Raw genomic sequence first — 21,912 nt, 5'->3', positions numbered from 1 at the left:
CTAGATGACCTAGTGATACTAAATGTGTGTGCACCAAACAACAGAACTTCAAAACACATGAAGCAAACACTGAAAAAGGTAAAAGGAGAGAATTTCAAATCCACAATTATTATTTGAGACTTCAACACAGCAATTTATAGAACTCCCAGAGAGAAAAATCAGCAAGGGTATGGAAGAACTGAAAACATCATCAATCAACAGGATATAACTGACATTTAAAGAACACACTCAATAAAAGCAGAATACATATTCAAGTGTCCATGGAACATTCACTCATATACCATACACTGGGTGATAAAAAAAACATTAGCAGATTTAAAAGAATTAAAATCATAGAGAGTATGTTCTCTAGCCATAATGGAACCAGACTAGAAATCAATAACAGAAAGACAACAGGAAAATCTTCAATCACATGAAAACTAAACATCACAATTCCAAATAACTCATGGGTAAAAAGTCAAGGAAAAATTTTTAAATGCATAGAATAAAAGAAAATGGAGATATAACAGATCAACATTTGTGGAATAAAGTGAAAGCAATGCTGAAAGGGAAGTTTATAGCACTAAATTGGGAAAGAAAATATTTCAAAGAAATAGTCTAATTTTCTATATTAAAATAGTAAAAACGGAAGAGGAAAAAACACTAAACAAGCAGAAAGAAGGAAATAATAAAGATGAAACAAAAATCCATGAAACTGAAAACAGGAAAATGGGGGGGGGAGGAAATCAATGAAACAAAAGGCTGGTTCTTCAAAATAAACAATCTCATCAAGAAAGATGTAGCAAGACTGATAAAGATAAAAAGAGAGATGGCACAAATCACAGATATCAGAAATGCAACCAGGGATACCATGACATATCCTGCAGGTTAATAAGGGACAAGTTATTATGAACAAGTCTACACTATAAATTCAAAAATGTGGATGAAATGGACCAATGCGTCTACACCCAAAACTACCAAAACTCAGCCAAGATGAAAGAGACAATCTCAATTTTCCTGTAACTATGAGAAACACTGATTTTTCATTTAAAAACTCCCAAAAGAAATATTCAGGCTTAGATGTTTCACTTTTACCCAAGACTTAAAGAATTAACACCAATTTTACATGACTTGATAAGAAACAGAAGTAGAGGGAACAGTTCCTAATTAATTTTATGAAGCCAGTATTACCTTGATACCAAAACCAGACTGGGATAGTATAGAAAGAAGAAAACTACAGGCCAGTATTTTTTATGAAATTGGCTGTAAAAATCCTCAGCCAAATATTAGCAAATTAACTCCAGAAATATATAAAAAGAATAATATACCATGACCAAGTGGTATTTATTCCAGTTATGCAAAGTTGGTTAAATATTTGAAAATCAAACAATGTAATCTACCATATCCAATAGACTAAGGGGGAAAAGTCATGTGATCCTAATCATTAATGCAGAGAAAGCATTTGACAAAATCCAATCCCATTCATGATTTTAAAAAAAGAAGAAAAGAAACTCCAAGCAAACTAGGAATAGAAAAGGAACATACTGAAACTCATAAAGATGATCTACAAACAACCTATACCGACATTATATTTAACTGCGAAAGACTGAACGCTTTCTCTGTAAGATCAGAAACAAGGCACCGATATCTGCTCTCACCACTTTTATTAAATATATTACTGGAGGTTCTAGTAAGAAAATAAAGCAAAAATAAATAAACAGATAAATTTAAAAGTTAAATTTTTAAAAAGTTTATTTAAAAGATGAAAGAACTATTCCTACTATGTTGAATAGGAAGGAATATATCCTCCTGAATGTTGAATAGTAATATATCCTATTATATTGAATAAGGAAAACTAAAACTGTCTGTATCTGAAGATGAGATGATAATCTAAATGGAGAAAATACCAAGGAATCCACATAAAGCTTGAGAAATAATATTAGTTTGTAAATGTTTTAGAGTACAAGATCCACACAATTTTATCAAATTATATATTAATAACAAATGTGTAGAAGCTTAAATAAAAATATGTGATGCCATTTACAACTGACCTAAATAAATACTTAAATAGAAGCCCAATAAGACATTTATAGGACCTCTATACTGAAAATTACAAAATGCTGATGAAGAAAATTTTAAAAGTCCCAAACAAATAGGGAGACATACCTTGTTCATAGATTAGAAAACACAACATAATAAAGCTGTCAATTCTCCCCAAGTTAAGAGGCTTAACACAATTACTCTTAAAATGCCCTCAAGGTTTTTGTGGATATAGACAAGCTTATTCTAAGATTTATATGGTAGGAAGAGGCTGAAGAACAGCTAAAACAATTTGTAAAGGAAGATTAAAATGGGAGGAATTAATCTACCCAATTTCAAGATTTCGCAGTAATGATGGAGGGTAGATACATAGATCAATGGAATGGAACAGAGAACCCAGCAATAGACTGACACAAATACATTTAACTTGGTTTTGACAGCAGTGCAAAAGCTATCAAGGAAGAATAGACTTTTCAAAAAATGGTACTGAAACAGTTGGACATCCCTCGACAAAAACAAACAAACAAACAATGAACCTTAACCTAAACCTTACACATCTTACACAAAAATTAAATCAAAGTGGATCATAATCTTAAATGTAAAAGCAGGACATTTTTAGAGAAAAAAAATAGGAGAAAATCTTTGGCATCTACAACTAGGTGAATAATTCTTAGACTTGACACCGAAAGTATGATCAATAAAAGCAAAAACTGATCAATTGGATCTCATCAAAATGAGTTAAAAATGCTTCATAGAAGATCCTTTTAAGTGGATGAAAACTCAAATTACACAGTGGGAAAACATATTTGAAAATCCCATAGGAGACAAATGACTTGTATCTATAATAATACAAAGAACTCTCCAAACAACTTTAAAAAATCCAACTAGAGAATAGGCAGAAGACAGGAACAGACATTTCATGGAAGAGAATATACACATGGCAAAGAAGCACATGAAAAGATGTTCAACATCGTTAGCCATCAGGGAAATGCAAATTAAGACCATAATGAGATATCAGAGAATAACTAAAATTAAAGTATAGTGACAACATCAAATGCTAGCGAGTACGTAGAAAAATTATATCACATCACTGGTGGGAAAATAAAATGGTTTAGCCACTCTGAGAAACAGCTTGACAGTCTCTTTTAATCCTAAAAGTAGATTCACCCTACAATGCAGTAATTGTACTCTTGAGCATTTATCCAAAAGAAACAAAAACTTAATGAAGTTCCCACAGAAACTTACACATAAATGTTCATAGCAGTTTTATTTCTAATAGCCACAAACTGGCAACTCCCCAAATGTCTTTCAATGGGTGAATGTTGAAACAGATTGTGATAAAATCTTATGATAGAATACTACCGAGCAACAACAAGGAACAAATTATTAATATATGCAAAAATTGAAATGAACTTCAAGGGAATGATGCCGAGGGAAAAGTTTTTAAAAGCCAATCTCCGAAGATTAAGTAATTCATGATTATGTTTACATATTATTCTTAAAATAACAAAACTGTGGAGATGGAGAACAGATTACAAGTTGCCAAGGGTTAGAGATGGGGGTAGAAGGTACAGCGGGGGAACTCTGTGAGGTTTTTGTGGTCCCAGTACAAATAATACAGCAATCTTGGTTTTAATCCCTAAAGATTTTTAAAAGCAATTCCTAATAAGAGGTGTCCAGATATTTAGCAATGGCAGCAGATTAGAGGTATAGCTCCCCAACATGACAACTTCGAAAGAGATCTATACTATCAATACTAATTTAATGCATATGTTAATTTTTAAAAGGCCAGTCACAATACTTAAATGGTACATATCTTAACGATATTACTCTGGGTATCCAGCTATACCAGATGGACTAGCAGGATTTTCTGTCCATTCAATCTTATTTAAGACAGTAAATCTTATAATAAGACAGTTAAAAAAAGAAAAAGAAAAACAACAAACCTCAACTACAGTTGGATATTCTCACAGCAAGATGAGGTGAAAATACATAGCAGCGGTTCAAAAGCTTAAGCAGTGGCACCTAAATTTGGCTGCACATTAGAATCCTCTGAAGCACTTTTTAAAAACCCTCACACCGACGGTTGGTCAGGCTAGACCAATACAATCATTTTAACTCTCCTCAGACGATGCCAATGTCTAGCCAGAACGGAGAACCAGCGGACTAAGCAGAAGGGGATGTTTCTACAAAGATTTCTTAACAATAAGTCCTCTCACCCAATCAAGATTTACCTACCCGCAAAGGGGTAAAGAAGGCTAGATGTTGTCCATACTTGCTTAGCTTTAATTAGCACTTGTGACTTGCCCAAAACCTAGATCATGTTTCCCCTAAATTTCATGTTATTCCCTAAGTTTTTCAAACCCAAGGCTAAGGGGTTTGCCAGGATGAGATTTTAAGCGCTCACACAGGGGAAGTCCCTGGCAAACCAGGACAGCGGTCACTCTACACTGCAATGTAAAGCATCCTAAATAACCCTGCCACTGCTCCCAGATACTAGTCTGTGCCAACCAGTGGAGAAAAGGCATTCTCCATTACTACCATGGCAAATGCTACTGTACTTACCTTGGCTAGTCCCTATCTTTTCCAGGCGCCACTCCCCTTCACCTGCTGGTGGACGCTTCGGCCAGCTGACAATGCAGATATTTTCAAACTTTAAGGTGAATAAAAATCATCTGGAGGGCCTGTTGTAACAGAGATCACTGAGCCCCACCAGAGTTGCTGATTCCATAGGGCTGGGACCAGGCCCTAAAACTTGAATATCTAACACATTATCAGGGGATGCTGGGAAAGCTGGTCAGGTAATGGTAAAGCTGGCCAGGAAAAAGAAACCCGACGTGTCAGATCATAAAGTACGGAAGGGCAAGCCCGCCGGCAGTCCAGGCCGGGGGAGGGGGGGACCTGGGTCCCCAGCCCTACAGGGCCAACGGCAGACCGGCTCGGGCGCCCCTCGGAAGCGCGGGGTCCCCGCGGCCGAGTCTGTGCCCCCGGCCGGCCCCGGCTCCCCTCTGCCCACCCTGCGCGCGGGGGCTGGAAACGGCCGCGGAGAACCAGGCAGGGCGGGAAGGGGGGCTCCAAAGAGGGTCTGGCGACTCGAGTCGCTCCGTTACTCGGTGGGCTCAGCGCGCGCCGTGGGGGAAGAGAGGTGGAGGTCCGGGAAGAGGGGACGGGCGGCACTCACGTAGACCAGCAGCAGCCATGGGTAGACGGCGGGCTCGGCCACCACGGGCGACTCCAGCCTCAGCTTCTCCCCCACGTTTTCGCGCGCGGCCCCCGCACCAGGCTAGTCTGGCGGTTGGGGGAGGGGCGGGGCGCCGCCGGCGGGGGCGGGACAGGCGGGCGGGCGGGCGGGAGGCTGAGGGGAGGGAGCCTGGCCTGGGCCTCAGCCGGCGCCGCCGCCGCCGCCGCCGGCCTGCTCCCGTCCGGCCCCCGGCTCCCTCTTTGTGGTCACAGGCCCGGGGCCTCCAGCGCTGCTGCCAACTGGGGCCGGCGTGAGGCAAGCACAATGAGCCGAGGCCCAGCTGAACCACTCACTCGCGGCGAGCGCCTCCCGCCCCGTGGACCCGCCCCCACGCACGCACGTACGCACGTACGAACGCACGCACGTACGCACGCAAGCACGCACGCACGTCTTCAGCTGCCCCCCGGCCACACCCACCGGCCCGAAGTGGAGACCCGGGGAGACCCCTCGGGGCCTGGGGTGGCGGGTTCGACTTCCCCTCTTGACGTACCGTGACACCTCCCCCCCAATATGTTTCTAGGTATTATATGTATATATGAATATACTATTATATACACACTTGCGTATGAATTTATATGTGTATGTACATGCGCATATTTACATATAGGTGTGTGTGTGTACACATTGTATATATGTATGTGTATATATCTTATATATATGATATATGTATGTATATATACGATGAATTTCTATATACAGTACATATATATTTTTATGCTATATGCTTTTATATGTAGGTGTATATGTGTGTCTATATGTATGTACGTGTATGTATTGCATATATTATATGTGTATGTATGTATACTGTCTATATGCACACCTAAATATCTTTGTATGTGTGTATATATGTATGTGTGTATTGTATATACTATATGTGTATATGTGTGTACGCATACTGCATGTGTACACAGCTGTATATTTTTGTATGCTTGTACATATGTACATGTGTGTGTATATACACACACACCACATATGGATTCTGTTTGTCTGGAGAACCCTCACTGATACGGACACTTATGACAATTGAGTACCTGCTCTTTGCCAGCCAGGGAGCCAAAGGCTTGTCTTTCGGTGTCTCCCTTAAGTATCACGAGTCCCAGGAGGGAAGGTGATGCTGCTCCTACCAGTTGAGGTGCCTCAGGGTCAGTTAGGTGGACAGGGCGGGGGGCTGGAGCCTGGTGGAGCCCAGGTGGAGTTCTAGCAGCAGTACAGCCTAGCAGTCCCACTTCCCCGGGTGCTTCTCACAAAGACGCCGAGGGAGAGTCGGGACCTGAAGGAGGGAATGAGGAAGCTTCCGTGGGTCCGCAAGCCCAGACCAAGGCTGACTCGTCAAGAGTGTTAGAGGTCAGGACTGTGGTTACCCTGGGGGTGGGCTTACACAGAGCCATTCATATCCTGAAAAAGTATCCATTCTGCTCTTGTTTGTATGGTTACCCCCCTCCCCCAAATCTTTTAAAAACAGATTCTCTTGGTTGCTGGGAACACACACGGGGAAGTTGTGTGTGAGGGGGTATGATCCAGGGGACAGGGAGGATAAGCCCCCCACTCGTAGGGCAAGGAGTGGCTCAGCTTTGTGAGCTGAGGATGGCCCACGAGGTTCCAGAGAGAAGGGTCCCTGCTCCGTTCCTGCTCTGTGCACCCCATTCCCAGCCTGAGAAGCCCAGAGCCACCCACCCCCCCGCAACACACACACACCGGGGAGGAGAGCCAGTCACCCTGGCTCCCAGCCTCCGGCTCCAAGGCTCCCGGCACTAGGAGCTATTTTCTATTGTCTCTGGAAACTCTCTGTCTGTCTCTCGCCCGGCCTCCCTCCCTTCCTCCCTCCCTCCTCCGCTTCTTCCCCTCCAGCTCCATCTGTCCTCCCCTCCACCCTGCATTTCTACCCAGGATGGCTCACAGACAGCTGCTCCCCGTGCCCACCTGCCACCATTCCATGGATGTCAAAGCAAGCCCTGGGGACTTCCCTGGAGGTCCAGTGATTAAGACTCCGAGCTTCCACTGCAGGGGACGCGGGTTCGATCCCTGGTCAGGGACATAAGATCCCACATGCCACACAGCACGGCCAAAACAAAATGAATAAATAAAGTTATAGTGATGAAACAGCCCTAGTGGTGCAAGGATGGGACGTATAGCTCTATGGTATAGAAAAAAGGTCCAGAAACAGATATATGAGAACTTGATATGATAGAAAGTGGGGAAATTAAGGAGTTTTCAATAAATGGCATTAGGACAATTGCATATCCATGTGGGGAAAAGTAAATTAGAAAAAAAAAAAAGCAAGCCCTGGTCAGGTGTGACCTTGGGCCCAGGGCCATTGGCACAGGTTGTCATGTGGGATGTTCTTCCTTAGACTCCTCCCTCCCTCCTGTGTCACTGTCACTTCCTCCAGAACCTTCCTGGACTCCCCTCCACAAGCCCGGGGTGTGCCCTCACCCGCCCTGGATCACCAGAATTCCAATCCCGGCCCACCCTTCCCCGCCAGGTAGAGAACTGTGCATGGTCAATAAGACCGTAGAGGTCATTGGCCATTGCTATTGCAGCTGGAATTGTTACTGTGTTTAGATAGGGTGACCAACACCCGCCCCCAGTTTGCCCAGGACCGCTCAGGTTTGAGCGCTGGAACTCTGGGGAAACTCTCAGTCCCGGGGAACCCCAGAAGGCTGGTCAGCCTATTTAGGACAGATCTTTCACTTGATCTCCCAACCCCCGAGAGCCAGAAAGGGAATCTCCCCCCTCCTTCCATTGTAACCTTCATTCATTCATCCACTCATCCCTTTATTCAACTCCTTTATTCAGCAAGTATTTATGAAGCATCTACTACACAGCAGACACTCTTCTAGGTGCTGGGGACATAACAGCATCCCTGTCCTCAAAGAGCTCACGTTCTAGCGAGGGCAGCAAACAGTAAACTGAGAAGGTGTGATTTATTACATGGGGATGATGTCTCGGAGACCACTGCAGGGCAGGGGAGGTGGGAGAGGAAAGGGGCAGTTCTAAATGCAGGCGCTGACGGGATTGGGGCAGACCTTGCCCTGGGCCAGGCTGGTTGCTTCAACACAGCTGTCCTCGCCCAGAGCCATCCTGCCCCCGCCTCACCCAGTTCTTCCGTGATGTGTGGGGAAAATCTGTGGTTGTCACAACTGGGAGGGAGGGCCCCTGGAATCAAATGGGTGAGGCCAGGGATGCTGCTAAACCCCACACAGTGCCCAGGAGGGGCCCTCAGCAGAGGATGACCCGCCCCGAATAACCCCAGTGCCACGGGGGAGACCCTGCACTAATATTATTCAGACCCGCTGGTGCCCCGATTCCTGCACAGGCAGGGACTCTAACCGGCTCACCTCTGTATCCCGAGGTGACCTAGAGTGGGGCAGCCACGAGGGCTGAGATGAGTATCAGGGGTGAAATGACAAACCTCTGCACCCACTCTCCCCTCCGCACCCCAGGGGCGATGGTCTCTATCTCCTCCCCGTGCAGGTAGCTTTTCCCTGAGCCATTTCTTCTTGTCAAGGTCCCTGTCGCAGGTTGGGTTCCCCGAAGATGACGTTGAGAGCAAGGATTGGAGTGCAGGTGGTTGATGTGAGGCGTGCAGGAACAGATACAGCTGCCATAGGGTCCCACAATTCCACTCCCGGGCATAGATCCGGAGAAAACTCTAATTCAAAACTATACATACACCCCTGGCATTTCCCTGGTGGTCCAGTGGTTAAGAATCCACGCTTCCAGTGCAGGGGGCGTGGGTTCCATCTCTGGTCAGGGAACTAAGATCTCACATGCCGTGTGACAATAAAAGAAGAAAGAAAAAAGAAAGAAAGAAAGAGAGAAAGAGAGAAAGAGAGAGAAAGAAAGAAAGAAAGAAAAAGAGAGAGAGAGAAAGAAAGAAAGGAAGAAAGGAAGAAGGAAAGAAGAAAGAAAGATACATGCACCCCAACGTTCATTGCAGCACTATTTACAGTAGCCAAGACATGGAAGCTACCTAAATGTCCACTGATGGATGAATGGATAAAGAAGATGTGGTACATATATACAATGGAATCTTATTCAGCCATAAAAAGAATGAAATAATGCTATTTGCAGCAACGTGGATGGACCTAGAGATTATCATACTAAGTGAAGTAAGTCAGAAGAGAAAGACAAATATCATATGATCTCACTTATATGTGAAATCTAAAATACGACACAAATGAACGCGTCTACAAAACAAAAACAGACTCACAGACATAGAGAACAGACTTGTGGTTGCCAAGGGGGAGAAACAGTGAGGGAGGGTTGGATTGGGAGTTTGGGGTTAGCAGATGCAAACTATTAAATATAGGATGGATAAACTACAACGTCCTACTGTCTAGCACAGGGAACTATATTCAGTATCCTGTGATAAGCCATAACGGAAAAGAAAAAAGTTTTATTTATAGGTTCCATCCCTAACTGAGCTGGCCCATCGCCTCCCATGGTTCTAAGTGCAGCCCGAGGCTGCAGACTTCCCACCGTGGTCTTCAGCTCCAGAGCAAGCCACCTGCGAACCACCCACATCTTCCCAGCGGCTGGCAACTCTCCTTTGCTACTGATTCCAAGACACATCCAAATAGCAAAAATGTGACCATGAAAAGAAACTCAGGCATGTTCAAATCAGGGAAATAACATTCTTAGCTCTGTTCAGTACTCGCTTAATTTTACAAGAGCTTAGAGTTACAAAAAAGTTGCAAAGATCTGTACAGAGTGCCGTGGACCCTGACCCAGTACCCTTATTTCCAACTCGTTAGTACCTTAGTACGAGATGTTTATCCAACTAAGGAACCAAGATGGATACATTGTTATTAACTAAAGTCCACACTTTATTAGAATTTCCCTAGTGTTCCCCTAACATCCTTTTTCTGTCCCAGTCTCCTCTGGGCTGTGACATTTCTCAGACGTCGCTGGGTTTTGATACCTTGAAAGTTTTGAGGAGGACTGGTCAGGTGTTTTGTCCCTCAATTTGTTAGTCTGTTTGTTTTCTGGTGTTTTCTTATGGTTGGTCTGGAGTTATGGGGTTTGGGGCGGAAGACCCAGACAGAGATAAAAATGCCATTCTCCTCAGGTCACATCAAGGATACACACCATCAACGGGACTTATGACAAACGATTTTACCCTTGATCACCTGGCCAGTATCGTCTTTTTTTTCTTGCTGCGTTGGGTCTTCGTTGCGTGTGGGCTTCAGTAGTTCTGGCTCCCAGGATCTAGAGTGCAGGCTCAGTAGTTGTGGCCCACGGGCTTAGTTGATCTGCGGCACCTGGGATCTTCCCGGACCAGGGCTTGAACCTGTGTCCCCTGCATTGGCAGGCGGATTCTTTTCTTTTCTTTTTTTCTTTTGCAACCAAAACTTTAATCCCAAGGATTCTCACAAAACATATTACAAATGACAGCATGAAAAAAAAAAATTGCACAGTAACTCAAAGTTCAGCTCTACAATATACTCTTAATCTGGCAGGACATTGGTATCTTGATAATCTCAAATTTCCAAAAAATATTACAAAGAGCTATGTATTCATGTACAGCAATCACAGAGGGGACGTATGACCTAACTCAAAGGTAAACTAACTTCCTTGAAACTTCTTAGATTTTAAACTCCCTGGACAATCTCTTGTCCGGTGTGAAGACTAGTGGAATTTTTAAACCTCTAATCTAGGGTAAGGGTGCGGCTTTCATTTTTACCTGCTGGCTTGGGTTCACAGCACCTTTTAAAGACTGCTTGCTTAACTACAGCTGCATACCATATCCCAGCTACAGAAAGTCTTTTCAATGTTTGCCAGTGTTGTTTCCATAATAGTAAACATCACACTTTAGGTGGGCAGGAGTTAGAGTTTTATTATCAGTCTAGGCAAGACCAAAAATTCAAAGCAAGTTCAATTTTGCTTAAGGGAACATTGTAAGGTAACAATTCTTCATATTACATGCCTCCCAGGACCCATTTCAAACCATAGAGAATGACACCTTTATGTGTCACTCTCCCAAGAGACAAACAAATGTGAACAACTAAAACATTTAAAAAGTGCACCAAGCTTCGGAAGTCTCAAACAAAACTTGAATTTTCTGTACATACTCCTGCCAAATGAAGTTATTGCCTGTACACCACTCCTCTTGCAAAGTGGTCTTCTATTTCCTTTCATCTGACCTAGATCGGCTAGGAGACCTAGAGAAAGATCAGGACGGCTTGTGATTTCTCTCTTGGGACAGGGATCTCTCTCTTCTCCTATATCTAGAAAGGGACCTGCTCTGGCTGACGGAGAAGGCTCTCCATCTTGGAGATGTGTGGGAGGTGGAGGACTCCTCCTCCCATAATCATCTCGAGGGCGACGACCCCAAGAAGGAGGCGGTCACGATTTCGACTTCTCTTTTCCCCATTCGACAGGTCCACTCTTACTCGGCAGCCACATAGTGTTCTCCCATCTAGTTCTCGGACAGCATCGGCTGCATCTCGGGGATCTTCACATTCAACGAGAGCGAAGCCGGGAGGGTTTTTAGCACCCCACACACTTCAGAGTGGTCCATAATAGCCTAAAGCTCGTTCCAATTCAGCCTTGTTACCACTGTTTCCAAGATTCCCTACACAAACTTTACAGTCCAACGGACAGGAATCACGTTGCAAGACCCTCGTGGCTCCTGGGTTTCACGGGCCACAGGGTGGTCCCGGGCCTCTAGAATCTGGTAGCTGAATCTGCTCGCACAAGCTGTCCTGTGGGGATGCGTTTTCCCCTATGTGTCCAGCCCGGGGCCCTGCTCTCTTGGCCCGGCCTCCCGGGTGAGAGGGTGAACCCCAGCTCCCTGGAGCAGACACTCAGAGCCCTGGTGACCGGACTCACGGCTGACGGGGCTGGAGCGGCGGCTGGACACGTGTGGCCAGCCTGGTGGTGTTTGGCCCCGTCTGCAGTTCCAGTTCCAGCTGAGAAAGAGCCTCCCTGTGTTACTTTCTCCTGGTTGTGTAAGGATCCCCGGTGTCATTTGACAGAAATGTAGACGGTGTGTTCTTTCTCTCTTTTCTCCCTGCTTCCTCTCCTCCCTCTCTGCCTCCCTCTCTCCCTGTACCTCTTTCCCTGTTCCGCTCTCCCTCTACCTCTTTCCCACTCCCTCTCTGTCTCTCCCTCTGTCTCTTCCTCTCTCCCTCCCTCTCTCCCTCTCCCTCCCTCTCCCTCTCTCTTTCCTCTCCCTATCTCCCTCTCTCCTCTCTCCCTCTTCCCTCTTCCTCTCCCTCTTCCCTCTGCCTCTTTCCTCTGCCTCTTTCCTCTCCCTCTTCCCTCTCCTCTTTCCCTCTCCTTCTCTCCCTCCCCCTCTCTCCCTCTCCCTCTCTCCCCCCTCTCTCCCTCTTCCTCTCTCCCTCTCCCCTGTCTCTGCCTCTCCCTCCGTCTCTCCCTCTGGGAGGGAGTGAGGGAGATGGAGAGATGGAGGGAGCGGGAGAGTTGGAGGGAGAGGGAGAGGGAGAGGGAGAAGAGGGAGGAGAGGGAGGGAGGAGACGTCTCTCCCTCCCTCCCTCCCTCTGCCTCCCTCCCTCTCCTCCCTTTCCCTCTCCCTCCGTCTCTCCGTCTCCCTCACTCCCTCTCAGAGAGGGAGAGACAGAGGGAGAGGCAAAGACAAGGGAGAGGGGGAGAGGGAGAGAGGGAGGGGGAGAGAGAGGGGGGAGAGAGGAAGAGCTCTCTTCCTCCCTCCCTCTCCCTCTCTCCTCCTTCTCTCCCTCACCCTCTCTCCCTCTCCCTCCCTCCATCACTTTCCCTCCTTCTCCCTCTCCCTCTCTCCCTCCCAGAGAGGGAGAGACAGAGGGAGAGGGAGAGGGAGAGGGGGGAGACAGGGACACGGAGAGGGAGGGAGGGAGGGAGGGAGACAGAGAGGGAAGCAGGCACCCTCTCGCCTTCTCCCTCTCCCTACCTCCTTCTCCGACTCCCCCTCTCCTCTCCCTCTGTCTCTCCCTCTCCCTCCCTCCCTCTAGGAGAGGGAGAGGGAGAGGAAGGGAGGGAGAGGGAGAGAGGGAGGGGGAGGGAGACGGAGAGGGAGAGACGTCTTGTCCTCCTTCCCTCTCCCTCCCTCGCCCTTTCCCTTCCTCCCTCCCTCTCCCTCCCTCTGTCTCACCCTCTCCCTCCCTCTGTCTCTCCCTCTCCCTCACTCCCTCCCAGAGAGGGAGAGATGGAGGGAGAGGGAGAGACGAGGGAGAGGGGGAGAGGGAGAGAGGGAGGGGGGAGGGAGGGAGAGGGAAGAGGGAGAGTGGGAGAGAGGGAGAGAAGGAGGAGAGAGGGAAAGGGAGGAAGAGACCTCTCTCTCCCTCTCTCCGTCTCTCCCTCTCTCCCCCTCTCTCTCCCTCTCCCTCTCTCCCTCTCCCTTGTCTCTGCCTCTTCGTCTCTCTGTCTCTGGGAGGGAGTGAGGGAGATGGAGAGACGGAGGGAGAGGGAGGAGAGGGAGCGAGGAAGAGGGAGAGAGGGAGGGAGAGAGGGAGAGAGGGAGGGAGAGAGGGAGGGAGAGAGGGATAGAGGGAGGGAGAGATGTCTTTGTCTTTCCCTCCCTCCCTCTATCCCTCTCTCCCTCTCCCCCCTCCCTCTCCTGCTCCCTGTCCCTCTCCCTCCCTCTATCCCTCTCTCCCTCTCCCCCCTCCCTCTCCTGCTCCCTGTCCCTCTCCCTCCACCTCCTTCCCTCTCTGGAGAGGGAAGGAGGTGGAGGGAGAGGGAGAGGGAGAGGGAGCACGAGAGGGAGAGAGGGAGAGGGAAAGAGGTATAGGAAGAGCGGAACAGGGAAACAGGGACAGGGAAAGGGGGACAGGGAGAGAGGGAGAGGGAAAGAGGGAGAGGGAGAGGGAGAGCAGAGCAGGGAAACAGGGACAGGGAAAGAGGGAGGCAGAGAGGGAGATGGAAACGGGGAAAGGGAGGGGGGACGGATAGAGGGAGAGGGAGAGAGGGACAGGGAAAGAGAGACAGGGATGGAGGGAGGGAGAGAGGGACAGGACAGGGCAAGAGGGACAGGGAGAGAGGGAGGGAGAGAGGGAGGGAGAGAGGCAGAGGGAGAGATGGAGGGAGAGTGAGAGGCAGGGAGGTAGAGGGAGGGAGGGAGGGAGGGAGACAGAGAGGGAGACAGAGAGGGAGACAGGGAGAAGGGCTGATGGGGGCTCCCTCCCCCTCCCATCCTCTGCCCACTGCTTTCTCTTTTTTCTGCTTCAACAAACACCAGGCGCCTTTCAGATCAGCCCTGAAGTCAACGTTGATGCTTGGGACGGCCTGACCTCCCCGCTGCCTTCCAGCCCAGGACCACAGCTGGGAGATGAAGTCTGCGGGGCCCTGGGGGGGGGGCGGCGGTGGCGGAGGTGGTGGAGGCAGGCACCTCCTCTGACGCCCAATCTCTCCTCGTTTACGAGGCAGCCGCCAGCTCCCCTCCCTGACTCCCCAAGATTTGGGGCCATTTTAATATGTGTCGATAATGCCATGAGCTACTATTTAACTTTTCCACGAGGACCCATCTCCCGAAATGCAGTGGTTTTCAGGCTTGGCTGCACTAGAGAACCCCCAGGGAAAGGAGAGACGTCTGTACCTCCCTCTCTCTCCCTCTCCCTCCGTATCTCCTTCTGGCTCTCTCCCTCTCCTTCTGGGGTGATGCCCGATGAGCTCAGATTCGCAGATGTTCCCCCCATCCCCTCTCTGTGCCTTGCGTGGGGCCTGGGCCTTCTCACTGTGGCCCGGGAACAGCCTCGACATTCAGACATCGGTTCCTGCAAGGACACTTGCGTTTGGTCCATACCGCATGTGGCTGCAGTCTGTGCTTCTCCCGTTTAGCATCTTCAGTAGATGGGGGCTGTGCATGAGCCCTTCATCTTCCCCGCAGACACCACTGGTGCTTGCTCGGCCTCGCGGGGGATGTCCACGGGGGACAGACCTGTGTCCCCACCTTCTTGGGCTGCAGACAGGCCACGTTGGTCCTGTGGTGACTGGGGGCTCCCAGGAGAACCCCACCGCAGACCCAGAGAGGTGGCCCCAGAGAAGGTGGCGTACGCCTGGGGCCAGGCCTCACCAGCCAACCACGGGGCACCTGCAGCAACAGGTCTCTCGCCGTCCAGGGGCTGGGTGTTCGGGCGCCGTGGGGATGAGCTGCTGTCTGCACGGCAGCCAAGTTTGTATTGTTGAGCCCGGGGAGGCCCCTGGGTGGCTCCTGGAGAGCCTGGTCACATTTCTTCCTGCCCTTGGCCTTAGAGCTCATCATGGTTCATGCCGTTTCTGGTTCCAAAAGGACCTGTGTTCATAAAGACCACATGTTAGGACAGCACCAAAGTGTCTAGAAATCCAGGCCAGGAGGAGGAGGGAGGGGGTTTGGCTGTGCCTGCCAGTGGCCTGAGAGCCCTCCCACCCACAGAGACCTGGCCCGGGGCCTGTGGGGAGGGCGTGGCCCACGGTCCCCAGCGCTGGCTGTCTCTGGGTTCCAGGAGAACTGCGCGATCCTCGGGGAGCTGGTAAGGCTGCAGGCTCAGAAGTCCCGCCTGCTGGGATTCAGCACGCGTGCCGACTCTGTGCTGGAGATGAACATGGCCAAGACCAGCCAGGTGGTGGCCACTTTCCTAGGTAACCCCGCCTCCCCGAGTCCCAGTGGGGACGGGGGTCAGGTGGACCTTGACTGGACGTGGTGCTGCCTGAGACCCCACTGTGTCAGCCCTTGGGGGTCGCCTTCCCCAACCCTTCATTCTGCCTCGAGGGGCGTGGGGTGGGGGGCGGCTGGGCGGCTGCCACAGGGACATAGCTGAGCCTCTCCCCTCCGCCCGCAGATGAGCTGGCCCAGAAGCTGAAGCCCCTCGGGGAGCAGGAGCGGCCCTGATCCTGGAGCTAAAGAAGGCTGAGTGCCAGAGGCGGGGCCTGCACTTTGACGGGCCCATCAACGTCTAGGACCTGCGCTACTACATGAACCAGGGGGAGGAGACGCGCTACCACGTGGACCAGTACCTGCTCAATGAGTCCTTCCCCATGCAGGTGGTCACGCGCGGGCGGCTGGGCATCTCCCAGGAGCTGCTGGGGCTGACCTTCGACCTGGAGGAAGGCGCCAACATGCGTCACGAAGATGAAGATGTGAGGCTCTACACGGTCCGGGACGCGGCCTCGGGCAAGGTCATCCATCAGCAAGTTCTACCTGGACCTCTACCCTCGGTGCATGCGTGGGGGAACCTGTCGGCCGTGGGCCGGGGCTCCTCTGTGGTAGCGGGGCCTCACCCGCGTCCCTCCCCAGGGAAGGGAAGTCCGGGCACATGGCCTGCTTTGGCCTGCAGCCGGGCTGCCTGCAGCAGGACGGGAGGCGCCAGATTGCCATCGCGGCCATGGTGGCCAACTTCACCAAGCCTACGCCCAACCCGCCCTCCCTGTTCCAGCATGATGAGCTGGAGACCTACTTCCATGAGTTCTGGCAAGCGATGCACCAGCTCCGCTCCCAGGAGGGTGCGGGCGAGGGGCTGAAGGCAGGGGGCGGGGAGGGCCCGGGCTCTCCCGTGGTCCTCAGGCAAGCCCTCGCCACGGGATTCTTCCGCTGATGTCACCCCGCACGAGGCGACGCCCTCGGTGTCAGTTTCCATCATCAAACCCCACGCACTGGGCGCGTAAACAACGGAAGTGGATGTCCTCGAGACTCTGGAGGCTGGAAGTCCCAGATCAAGGAGTCAGGACTGGTTCCCTGCATGTTAAATACAGGTATTCAAGAGTTGCCTTTAAAAAAGACAAAATAGAAGAAAGGAACGTTGCATGCAAGGCTGGTGACAGGCAGTGATGAGAACCAGAGGTTAGGCTCTGGGGCCGGGAGCACCACGCCCTGTGAGGTCCTGGGGCTGCTGCAAGTCTCGGTGGAGGCTCAGCAAGTCCCAGTGACTTCCCAATGGGGGGGTCCCCAGCTGAGCGTCTGGGCCCAGGACCCAGTGCTCGTTCAGTCTTCCTGCAGTCAGCCCTTCGTCCTGAGAGCGATGCTCTCACAGACTGCAACCGGAGCGCGTGGGGACACTTTACTGAGCTGTGCAGCCGTCACTACTGCCCTGTTCTGGAACATTTCCCTCACCCCAAAAAGGTCCCTCACGCCCTTAGTTATCATTCCCTCCCCTCCCCTGTCCCTGACAACCAGGAACCCACTCTGACTCTGTGGATCTACCTGTTCTGGACGTTTCCCCTCAGTGGGGTCACACCCTGTGTGTCCTTCTGTGTCTGACTTCTCTCGCTGAGCATCGTGTTCTCAGGGTGCATCCACGTGGCAGCGAGTGGCAGGGCTTCACAGCTTTGCGTGGCTGCGGGCCGGAAAAAAGACAAACGAAAAGAAGGGCACGTTGCCTGCGACTCTGGTGACAGCCGGGGATGAGAACCAGAGGGTAGGCTCTGGGGCCGGGAGCGCCGCGCCCTGTGAAGCCCTGGCGCTGCTGCCAGTCTCGGCGGGGCACGGGCAGCGCCGTCCCCCAGGAGCTGCTGGACAAGCTCATCAAGTCCCGGCTGGCCAACCCCCGTGCGGCCGGGCCGAGGGAAAGGAAAGGGGCTCCCGGACCGCCCAGCTGGAAAGCACGGCCTGGACACAGTGCCAGCGCCCCCGTCTCCTTCCTCCCGCCCTCCAGGCCTCTTCAACCTGCGCCAGATCGTCCTGGCCAAGGTGGACCAGGCCCTGCACACGCAGACGCCCTCGGACCCGGCCTAGGACAATGCCCGCCTCTGCCAGGAGATCCTCAGGGTCCCAGCCACGCCAGGTAGCCAAGCACACGCCGGGCCCACCTTAGCGGTCGGTTGGCGGCTACTGCCCAGGTCAAGAGGATCCTCTGGTGGTGTGTGAAGGGGGACCGACTGACGGGCTCTGGTCGAGGCCCGCTGACCTCTGGCCTCTTCCTGCCTGGGTTCCTGGGCTGGTCCCTCCAGCTGTGGCCCGCGGAGTCCGAGGGTGGGCTGGGCCTATCTGCACGTGCTTTCTGGAGAGCCTGGAAGAGGCAGGAGAGGGCTTCATACCCCGGACGGAACGCGTCGACGAGGTTTGCCCGTGCGTGTCGGTGCGGAGACGCAGTTCACTCCCTCGTGAGCGCTTTAACCCGCGCTCTCCCCGTGCTGGAGGGCGAGCCCTGACTCATCCCTCGGAGCCTCGGGCAGCTGTCCCTGTAAGAGGCTTAGGGGTGAACCCTCGTGAGCTTCAGCAGAAAGTCGGCAAAGATTGAATTGTGTCCCTCCACTGAGTTGCCCGCAAGGTCCCCGTTTTCTAGAAGTGTTGGGCCAATACTCCCTCTAGTGGCAGGGGACTCAGACAGGGCTGCTTTGAGGCCCCAAGCTCTGGGCTCTGGGGAAGGGGCACGGAGCGGCCAGGGGGCCGGGCAGGAGCCTCTCCGCGTGTGTCCCAGGGACCCACCTGCCTGCGACCTTCGGCCACCTGGCAGGAAGCTATGACGCCCAGTCCTATGGCTACCTGTGCAGCGAGGTGTACTCCGCGGACACGGTCCACACACTCGTTTCAAGCAGGAGGGCGTCCTGAGTGGCAAGGTGAGAGGCCGGCCTGCCGTGCAGACCAACACGGAGGTCCTTGGCCTGGGCCTAGATGCTTGTGCCGCCCGCCTGGGCCTGCCAGGCTCTGAGGGCCCTGCCCAGAACCCCCTGCTCCCCTGCCCTTTGTTGAGTCACAGCAGAGGTGGCCACACCCACACCCTCCGTGAAGGGGGTGCTCCACCCTCCTGCAGCCCCGCCCCCTCTCCTCAGGTTGCCATGGACTACAGAAGCTGCATTCTGAGGCCAGGGGGCTCCAAGGATGCCAAGGGCATGGTGAAGCTCTTCCTGGGTTGTGACCCCATGCAGGACGCCTTCCTCCTGAGCAAAGGGCTGCAGGTTGAGGGCTGCAAGCCGCCGGCCTGCTGACGGCACGGGGTTTTGCCCCCCCAGGCGGGCCGGGTGCCTTAGCGCCCCGTCGGGGCGGGGGAGGGGCCGTGTGTCCTCCCAGCCCCCGAGTCCCCGGCGGCCGGCCTAGGCCAAAAGTCTCCACCTGGAAGTGTCTGGAAAGCCTGGCATCAAGGCTCCCCCTTGTTGCACTAATGCAATCCCTTCCTGGGGAGCTTTCCTGGTAACAAAACGGTTCTTTGAAAACGCAGCCATTAATAAAAAAGACTCTACTCCTGGTCTCTGCCTGCCGTCCCTTCCACCACAGGAGTGGCATGGGGGCCGTCACACTGGGGGGAGTTCTGACCTTGGTCGGGGATCAGCCCTGGGGCCGTGGTGACGCGTCTGGGTCACTGGGAGACGGCTGAGCTGTGGGGTGAGTTCAGACGGGGATGGTGCCCCGCACCCCGACCGGGCAGGCTCTCCAGTGAGGGGGTGTCAGTTTCCTGCCGGCCTCTCGCCCGTCACTGTTTGGCATCTCGGGGGCTGTGACTGGCTGGAGCTGGTTCTGGCGGTGGGCACAGCTGCGGGAAGCCCGGCTGTGGCTGTCCCTGTCCCCGTGTCCTGTCCTCCTGCTCACGGCCGGCCGGCTGGCTCCCTCTGGTCATCGGCAGCTGCTGAAGTCTGGACCACAGCAAGGGGCCGCCTTCCTGGGTCCTAGCAATTCTTCCCAAAGGCCTTAGGGATGTGTTTTGGTGGCAGTAGGAATTCAGAGAGGGTGCTGCACCACTGGAGCGGTAGGGTGGCTCTGGACCGTCCCGTGTGTCCTTCCCTGGCCTTTGAGCTCCTTGGGAGCCCTGCCTCCACAAAGGACGCCAGGCAGCGGAACGAGGGCGCGGGCGGCGCCCCGACCTTCTCCCCGTGGCCCAGGCGGGCAGGCCGTGCCACGCTCTGTCCTCCCCTCAGCCTGCCCGCCCGTTCTGTTGTTATTTTACCGAAGAGGACACAGACATTCAGAGAGGCTAGGGTCCATGCCTGAGGTCTCATATCCAGTAAGTGTCAGAGCCGGGGTTTGAACCCAGACAGCCTGTCCCGGAGACCGCGCCCTTACCTCTACACAAACCACCTCCTGGTTCCCTTTATTAGCACAAGACTCATTTCCCTGACAAGCCCAGGCCCCATAAAGGCAACCCTGCCTCCCCCACGTGACCAGCCCTTGCCAACTACTCACCCCAGTGGCAGAGGGACGAGCCACACAGGGGACCCGCCCATCTTGGCCATGGGGACACAGACACCCACTCACACCCAGAAGGACCTCCTCTTTACCTTAGGCCACACGCCCATGCCGAAGGAGCTGCTGTCTGCCAGCTGGTGCAGGTACAGTTCTGTCCTGGAAACAGAGAAGGGACCAGAAGTAAGGGAGGACCCACCCACACCAGTGGCCTGGCAGGGCAGGTGGGCATCATGGCACGGGGCTCCACAGAGTGCCCCAGGTGGCCCCGGGGTCTGCCTCAGGCCCTGGCCCTGCCTCCCGAATATTCCTCACTTGCTGCCCTCAATGGGCCCTTCTTAAGTGAAGGCCTTCCAGAAGCTTCCTTACTCCTCAGTTACCCTGCTCTGAAAACTGGGAGTTTCCTCCCTAATCTGCCCTCTCTCCAAAGGGTAAGGTGCCCCTCTGGCCTTAGCCAAGAGGCTCAGGACAGGTTGGGCCTGCCCTTCAGACGGGGGTGGAAGGCAGGAGACAAATGATGGGGGACGCAGAGGCAAATTGAAAATTATCACCCCTCGCCTGGGGTGAGCACTCCCTGGAGCTTCACTAGATAGAACCTTACTCATTCGTTCAACAGATGAGGAAACCAAGGCTCAGAGACAGGGAGCCACATGTCCAAGAATTCCCAGGAGTCAGCGAGGGGCAGAGATGACTCCCTGGGCCACCTCCCCCAGAAGGCCCTCCCAGATGAGTCTTGTGGCTTCTCTGCTGTTCCACCTGGTGCCTCCTCGCCCTGAGCTACCTCAGGTGCACCCAAGGCTCTCACAGAGTTTAGGAGCTTCTGGAAGATTTGGGGTCTGCTGTTCCTTGCCCACCTCCCACGCTGCTGTCAGAACCTGTACCAAAATGTCACCGTCACAGCAGACATCCACCACCACCCCCCAGCGTGTATAAAGAGCCATATGTGAATTATCTCACTTAATCCTGTAAGGTCAGCAGTCAAGGTACTATTTCCACTTTACAGAGGAAGAAACGGAGGTTCAGAGCAGGTGACACCTGGCCAGGTTCACCCAGCCCAGGAGCAGTACCAGGCAGCAAGAATCAGAGGCCAGATTCCTAACCACTGGGCTCCACTGCCTCTCACCTCTGGGCAGAGGCAGGGCTGGGGCCCTGGAGAGCGGAGGCCCTTTGTCTCACTGCCCTCGGCTGTCCCTGCTCAGCCCAGTCGCTCACCTGAGAGCCAGGTCCAATCCGGATAGCATCTGGGAGAAAACCTCGAAACTGCCTTCCCCTTCCAGCTGCCGGGCCACGTGGCTCTTCTCCAACAGCATCGTCTGCCAGGGGAGAGGACAGGCGCCGGTCAGCACGAGGCCCCGCTAGGCTGCCCGCACACCCCCACCAACCCCCAGGCCCACTCTTCGAGGCAGCACCTCAGGCCCCAACTTGGCTGGACGCCTCCAAATCAAAACGTGCCAGGCCTTTGTCTCACTGATTCAGCGTCCACGCAGGCAATCAACGAATGCAACGGGCTCATTCCGATGAAGGAATCCAAGGGTACTAACAATTAACCCAGAGCCGCCCTCCAACACACTCTTATGCAACCGAAGCCCTTAATAACTTGACCCACATGGTGATGCACGGTAGA

The 21,912-nt window shown here is 52.4% G+C and overlaps 1 protein-coding gene and 1 long non-coding RNA gene across 2 annotated transcripts in view; one reads left to right on the top strand and one right to left on the bottom strand.

The window, feature by feature from the left end:
* LOC309613809 (uncharacterized protein) overlaps positions 1 to 21,912 on the top strand; it is a 335,392-nt gene that overhangs the window by 117,141 nt on the left and 196,339 nt on the right. The gene's annotated exons all lie outside the window — the stretch shown is intronic.
* On the bottom strand, positions 16,140 to 17,497 carry LOC309616584. The gene is made up of 3 exons (XR_014237522.1): positions 17,376 to 17,497; positions 16,633 to 16,910; positions 16,140 to 16,276 (listed from the first exon to the last, which is right to left on the bottom strand). It is a non-coding gene; the product is annotated as an uncharacterized lncRNA (long non-coding RNA).

Source organism: Balaenoptera borealis (genome assembly GCF_965194805.1).
Source record: "Balaenoptera borealis genome assembly, chromosome: 1".
NCBI classification, from domain to species: domain Eukaryota; kingdom Metazoa; phylum Chordata; class Mammalia; order Artiodactyla; family Balaenopteridae; genus Balaenoptera; species Balaenoptera borealis.
Note: the sequence above shows the minus strand (reverse complement) of the source record. Positions and strands in the feature narration are given on the sequence as shown.